We start from the raw sequence: 8,207 nt of genomic DNA, 5'->3' as shown, positions 1-8,207 counted from the left end.
TCATGGTTCAAGTTGATTCTATGTATCATAAGTTCACCTTGGAGGCCGCAATTGTGCCAGCCCATAAGACAAAAGAACCAATGACTAAGCTACAAGGCTTGAGAAGTTTTGTCTGGTTGGTTGATGAGATTGACACTCTGCACAAAAAGTATTGTTCTTTAGAAGAGGATCAACCTGAAGAGGAGGACTAGCCCGAATCATTTCCATTTTTGCACCTCCTAATTTTTTGGATAGGTTTGCTACTTGGGATGGGGTAATATGAGCACTCAATTTTCACTCATCAGCCCCCAAAGTACCTTACAAATCCAATGCCCAAGTACAGTTGACCCTAACAGAAGGTGTTGTAGAAGAACGCCCCTACACCAATCACATCAGGCTTGTCACTCTAGCCTCTAGAAGCTATTCTTTCTAGCACCATCATTTATTATATCTAGGATTTTTTGAAGTATACATTGTAAAGATGCCTTAGGGAATAATCTATCGCATAGGCAATAGACTTTTGACAAGTGGCATACTAGTCTTAAAGCTTGTTTTTGCTCCCTTCTCCTATAAAAGGGAAATCATGGCCAAGTAGGAAGGATTTTGAAACCTGTGGTATTATGTATTAGGAGTTGAATTAATAGAATACAATGTTTTTTTTTTGCAATTTTTTGCTGAGAAATTCTAATGTGATGTACATCAAACCTTTTGAAAATCAAAAAAAGAGATCACTTTCAGTTTTCTCCCATTCTCCTATGTCCATATTGTATGAATTGTAGTTTTAATGATGCAATGATTTGTCTTCTCTTAAGAAGGGAATGTATGTTTTCTTTATCAGTTTCATTTTTTGATGAATGAATTAAATTATGTTCAAAAGGCATTACAACATGTTTATTGGGAGGGGTGACGAAACTAGGAGTAATCACTTGAATATTTTTGTGTCAAGCATGGGATATTAGAATATTGTTATAATAATGAGATATCACAGTGTTGTTTAGTGCTATCTTGCAGATAGACTCTATCTCCCATAGGATAAGAACTGATCATATTACCCATTCAAGATTATTCTTATTTCACCTTTTATATTTATGCCTTTTATTTTTCTACATTAGGAGTAGTTGTTAGTTTTAGAATCATTCTCAATGTATGCAAGAATGGTATGAACCAAGGTTAAAGCCATAACCAAATTTTTATTTACATTTTCTTGGTATATTTTATTGAGAAACCTGATTTGTTCTACAGTGTCATAGGTCTAGAGGGTTGAAAATACCCTAGTTGTTGTATAGGGGAACGCACCTAGGTTTTACATTGCCTAAAGTGTAGAAGACCTCAGTTTTCAATTAAGCCTTGTTCGTTGGCAAGTTCCATTATAAATTTGTTGAAAAGTTATTGGAAATTCCTTTAGAACTCAAAATCTATTGATTTGGGAACCAACAAGAGGTTTCTATGCATGCAATCAAATTAGCTTATTGATTTGATATTCCTTCCCTCTAAAATTATGTAACCTAACCCTAGTAGGGTTAGGATTTCTTAATTGTAACCATCTAGGTTATGAATGAACTATAAAGGAAGATTTGTAACATTTTATAGGATCTTCTCTCTTTTCTTCTACAGGAAACTATGTTCTTCTACATTTGTAAATTTATTTTGCCTACATTAATAAAGCTTTGTTTGTTTTACCTAGATTCAGTTCGTTCAAATATGTGTGAATTATCACCTCCTTTTATGAATGCATATCTTTTAGTTTTCTCAGTTGTATTTGATTGTGTTGAATCCATCTTTGAATATAATTGGTGAGCTAAATGTTATCCCCCCTATGTATCTCACAAGAACCCCAACCTTCATCTTTTCTCAAATAACTGATTTAGATAGAATCTTGTGTATACCTTGGATAGGTTTTGTTAATGTATTGTGTAGTTATAGGCAGGAAGATCAATATTCAATCTAAGTGCAAACCTTTTCCCCTCTTTCAAGCATCCCTCTTTCTCCCTGTTCCCTGTCAAACTAGTAGAATAGATATTTCAGTGTTGGGTTAGTCCAACACTTGCACTCAGATTGGAAAGGAAGTTGGCCTTCTCTAGAGACTCAATCTCACTTCTACAAGTCCCAAAGTTGCGAGGTTGTTTCCATATTTCACAAGGTTTATGATCAAGGTCGATCATCATAGGGTGAAACTTTTGTGACAACGGTTTATTTTTACTTCTTATCAAAAATTTGTCTATGAAGTTTCAATTGGTAGTAGTGATGTTGTGAGCTTACTTTCTTTCACTCATGAAAATGGCATGCATGTCTTAGATACTTAGCTCTAGATTTTGTTTGAAATGGTGATGTTGATGAAAACATTTAAGAGCTTTCTACATGAGGATCTTGTCCATAGTCAAACCATTAGATTCAAAATAATGTTTTAAACAATGATTAAATATGCACCAATCAACCTTGTAGCATGTCTAGTTTGACAGTGATACTAATGCTGGTTGATGATGTAATGATGTGCTACAATGATCTTTGAAAGATGGTGAAATGTTTAATGTAAGAGGGATTAATCTTAGATGATTCAAATTAAATTAGGTTTTATCCTTTTATACAACACCCTGGTACATACATCACACATTTTAAACTTAATCCGACAAGTAGTGGCTACTAGAAAGGGAAATGGCTTGGGCCCATTTTATAGTTTGAGTTGAAATAGAATCTCTATAACAATGACTAACTATATAGTTATTAAAGGAATTTGAACTAGGCTAGACTTCATAAATAATGTTTTCAATTTTCTAGCATTGTGAACCTTTTTTTTAAAGAGCATGGAAGATCAACATAGAGTCTCCTTTAATTTGCAACAATTTGATGCCACTTAGATTTGGTATCTCTAAACCAAGGAGAAAAGATTAATCATTGACCTTGTTGTTGGAATCCATCAATGATTTCATAGAGGTGGAATTGAAAAGAGACCCTTAATAATCTTGGATGATGCACCATGTTTTGAATAGACCAAGGTTACCTCCAAAGGTCAAGTCATAATTCAGTTTATAAAACCAAAGATGATGCAAGAGCATCGGTCAACATTTTGTTATCTACTTTGTTTAATTTTATGTTTTGTTCACAATTTTGGTTTGTTGATTATCTATCTTGGAGTTTATTTCAACACATGGGTAGGAAAATGGATACATCAATATAGATTACATTTGATGGGAGGAGATGAACAATTAATGAGCAGTTTTGGAAGAAAAATGAAGGGGTTCAAAAAATCAATTATAAATAGTGTTGGCAATTGACACTCATCCGTGTTAATGGTGTTGTCATTAATTGCAAAAGACATAATTTTTTTATTGGATACTTAATCAGTACTCACAGGTATTCATGGTTCAATAACAAGCATTCATGTAACCGAAATTCAAGGTAACAGGCAAACTAGGAACCCGTACGCAAAGGCCGACATAGGAGATTAATCTGGCAAGCATAATGTGGAGGCGGAAATGGTCACATAAATTAATGTTTATATTTTGTATAGGTTGACATGTAATCACCTTGTAAATATGATTGTAAGTTGACATAAGGCATTTATGTTTATGTTTGTAAAGGGTATATAGTCAGTCCAGTTAGGTCACTTTTGAAATATAGGTGTGTAATATCATGTGAGCGATCTTGATCGACAGATTGTGAAGGTAACAATTTATAGTCGGTCTTGGTTGGTGGTTAAGGAGATTGAATAGTGAATAAGGTTACCGGTAGAGAAGGGAATAATGTAAACCGGTATAAACAGTGATTAAACCGGAACTCATCCAGCATAGCAGATGCATTTTCTGAGTTCAGAATTTTGCTTGTAACTCCATATTTGGTGTTTGTAGTTAGTGAGTCTCCTTTTGTGATGAGAATTGTTCTCTAGTTTGTTGGCCTTCCTGCATGTGCAGGCCCCTCATGTAATATTTATTCATGTGTCAAGTGGATAGATATTGTGGGTCACCAATCCCACTGTGGTTTTTCCTCTTTGAGGTTTTCCATGTATAAAACTTTATGTTATGGTGTTGACTCTTGTGGTTGCATTGTTATTAATTGTTGTTACTTTCTTTTATACATATTGGTTAATAAGTGGATTTGTTAATAAGGCTACAAATACTCTAACCAATAGAACACTGATTCACCCCCCCTCTCAATGTTCTTGGATTCCAACAATTGGTATCATACCTTGGTGCCTTGGAGTAAGTTTAACAACTTGAGGAACATCTTGAATCTAGAATCCATGGAGATGAGTATGGAGAAACAACTTGAAGTAGCACTTGAATACTATGATGTTGAAAGGATGAATAACTTGAAGTTGCAAGATGAGTTGAACTCTGCAAAGGAATTCATTCTTATCCTACAGGAGAGGTTGTCATTTTTTCAAGCTAGAAGGAAAGAACTTTTACAAAATCAGGATGATGAAGAGAAGAATTCCCTTAACGAACAATGTCAGAAGCTGAGTCAGGAGAATGGTGTCATGAAGAATGAAATGAAATCCCTAACTATGAGGATTTCCAAGGAGATTGAAGATCAGAAGAAGATTGAAAAAAATCTTGACAGATCTCGGAAAGACAGATCTAAGGAATGCATTAGGCTGGCACATGAGAATGATATGTTACGAATTGAATTGGTATAATTCCATAATAATGAGAAGGAGCTAGAAAGATTGATAACAGTCCTAAGAGGAGATCAGGATACTGCATATGAATACAAAGACAAGTTTAAGGCCAATTCTGTAAAGCTTGATGAGCTATTGAAGAATCAAAAATGCAAGGGAGACACTAGGGGTATTGGATTTGAGCATGGAGAAAGCTCTGGTACTACAAATGAAGATGAAGCGACCAGTTAGAAGAATAATCATGAAAATCCACCTGTCAACCGAAATCAGAAAACACTAGTAAGGCAACCAAATGCACATAAATTCAATGGTAGATGTTTTAATTGCAATAAATTTTGTCATAGGGCAAGTCAATACAGAAATAGAGTGAATCGGGATAATAATGTAGTTCCCAATCAGTGTTCCAATTGTAAAAAGTATGGTCATAGGACGGAAGATTGTAGAATGAATGTGAAATGTCATGCATGTGGAAAGTTTGGACATATGGCTAATCAATGTAGGTCAAGGAATAATAAAGGATATAGCAAGGCAATATAGAAGAACAATGTAACTTGTTATGCATGCAACAAAATAGGACACATTGTTAAATATTGCAAAAGAAAAAACAATCCGGTAAGAAATGATGAAAAAGGAAAACAAAAGGTTGATGATATCTAGAAGGAGCATGAGAGGAAATGGGTTACAAAATATGAAGATCAATCGACAGTGACAAACAACCCAGTTAATCAACCGTCAGAGTAGAACATCCCTGCACCTGTAGGAAACTCATCCGGTAACTAAGGCAATAGCCTTAGGGGGAGGAAAATTATTGAAAAATCTTGCATTTCCCTCGATAGTGGTCTGAAAACATGTTTCAGACTCTGGTGAAGTGAATTTGAAGGTTTACTGACACTAAGAGAATGGATTTTGGATCCGGTATGATATGTCAGCATGTATTAATGTCAATGAAAAATTAGGGTTCCGCAAAATATAAGGGAAAATTGCTTCATTTTTTATCACACTATATTGAAAGAAAACCAGAGTGAGTCTAAGGTGATCAAGGCGACTAAATATTTTTCCGAGCGATTTTCAGTGATCTCAAAGCAGATTTTTCTAGGGTTTTCACCGACGAAGGTTGCAAGGTATTTTCTCTATATTCAAGCTATCTTTCTACAACCATAATGGCATCTGGATCTGCTACCGCTCTGATAGATGTAGCTACTCCTATTTTGGTGGACATTAAGGATTGTCCACATCTGGAATTCAAGAAATGCCCTCAGATTGCAAACATCGATAACTCAATTGGTGCATTTTCTAGGGTTCCAGATGGAGTTCTTTATGTGGAGGACATAAGAACTTATATTCATTGTAGATTGGAGGATCTGGGTTTGGTGGAGATAAAGACAATGTACATGACTACCCTGTTGAACAAGGATGGGTTGATGAAACCAGAATTTCAAATCTTGGAGATTCAGGGTTTCATCGATATTCTAGAGATGCCAAAGTTTGAGGATGAGATGATCCAGTATGTGCTGAGCTGAGTCCATGGAAAATTCATATGGACAGACTGGCCGCACAAAATCACCAAGGATTCTATTTGTGCGATCACTGATTAGCCCCAGGAAGGTCAAACACTGGGAAAGAAGAAGATTTCCAATAATGAGGTGAACAAGTTAACCGGTGTCACCTTTGATAACCGGTCAATGCGGATTAGAACTATCAGCATCAAAAATGTTTAATTTTCTAGTATGATCATCAGTGACAAGGTAACCCAATCCAACCGATTAAACTTTGCACTAGTTCTTGTACCTACTGTGCATACAAAATGGTCAAAGAAAGTGAAAAATATGATCTCTATTAGTGGATGCGCGATGAGTTAATTTTGAATTTGGGAAAGATTAAGGGAGAAAAGGAAGGTACATTTCGGTATGAAAATCTTATTGTATGTTTAATGCTTTTCTTTTTAAATGAGTTATCGGGATCCAGTGAGAGACAATGGGTCTTTGATATATTAGTAGGCAAGAATATTAAGGATGGTTTGAGGAATTTAGGTCAGAATAGAGAATTCATTATGTGGGGTTATTTTAAATCATTTCAAAAGATCATATTGTTGATAAATACTCTACTAAAATCTATTTTATGGTGACAAAGGATGAAACTTTGATGGAGGCAGTGCAGCCCAAAACTATCTGGGTAACTGAAATGGGGTATGAAGTTGATGAATAGATATTGGAATTATATGCCAAGATGCTTATTGATGCCCCAGTAGATGAGAAGGAGAAAACCTTTGGGACAGCAAAGCAAAAGGAATCTGAAGTTTGGATAGGTTTCAGTAAGAAGAAGAGGGAAGGACAAATCAAGAAGGTTGGGGAAGATGTCTTCTGAAATCAAGCAGATCGTTGGTTTAGTAGAAGGATCTTCTCCAACAGCAATTCAGGCCTCTCCAACAACAACAACTGGCAAGGGTGTATTGAAGAGGAAGAAACTGGAGACTTATATTGCCTATGTTGCATCTGGTTTTGATACTAAAGATGAGCCCCCAAAGATCTCCAAGACTTACATATGGATTCAAAGGAAGAAGCCTGAGGAAGGAAAGAAACAAAAAGTAAAGGTCACCCCTCCGATAGCCCCAAAGAAAATTTTGAAGGAGAGGAAACCCACAGAGAAGAGGAAACCGGTTAAGGAGTCTACTTCTACTCCCAGCAAGAAGAAGAAATCAAATATAGATGTAGCTATCAAATCCGGTAAGAGTATTGAAGTCATTCCTCCTCTCAGTTGCTGAAATGATTGATCAAATAACCAAAGATGGAATTTTTAGAAATATACAATATTATTGTTTACATATGGATGATAAGGAACAAATGGAGATTGAGGAATCAGTTTTGTTATACTTAGACATATATAAGAAATCACTTATAGAGATATACCGACAGAATTATATAATAAATTGGATGCTAGGATATTATCTACAGTTCAAGAGGATAAACATATAAAGATATAGGAATTGTTAACTATTTATGGAGCTATCACATATGATGAGATGCAACAGTGTCTGGAATATGCAAATAAAATAATTTTCCAAAGCAGACACTGGCATGTGAGTCTCATGGTAGGTAGAGTAAATGAAATAGTTAAGGAAACCCATGAGGCATGGGTAAAATTCTTTGTAGATAAACCTAATTTCTTTACTCTACCTGTATTCCCTCATAAGTCTGGTATTCAAGACACATCAGTTTATGGAAAGGAAAAGGGTATATTAGGTATGGATACACCGATTTTGGAACAGAAAATAACTGAGGATATTCCTCCAGTTGAACCACTTGTACAGGATGTTGAGGCTATTTTACCGGCAATTGATGTTGAACAGGCTAAGTAGGTCACACTGGAACAAATCACTCTGAATGTAGAGGTTATTGATGTTGAGGTCATTAATAAATAAGTTGAGGATATTGAACCTCTGATAACAAATATACATACGGACGAGGTCAAGGTTGAGCAGGTTAATGCACCAAGTAGTGAAGCCACCGGTGCAAGTCATAAGGTTGAATCCTCTAGGAAAATTTTGAACACTCATTCATTGTTGGCACTTGACTCATCTGTTCAAGCAAATTTTGAGAAGAAGAACATCGAACAA

Source organism: Cryptomeria japonica, chromosome 3 (genome assembly GCF_030272615.1).
Source record: "Cryptomeria japonica chromosome 3, Sugi_1.0, whole genome shotgun sequence".
NCBI lineage: Eukaryota > Viridiplantae > Streptophyta > Pinopsida > Cupressales > Cupressaceae > Cryptomeria > Cryptomeria japonica.
Note: the sequence above shows the minus strand (reverse complement) of the source record.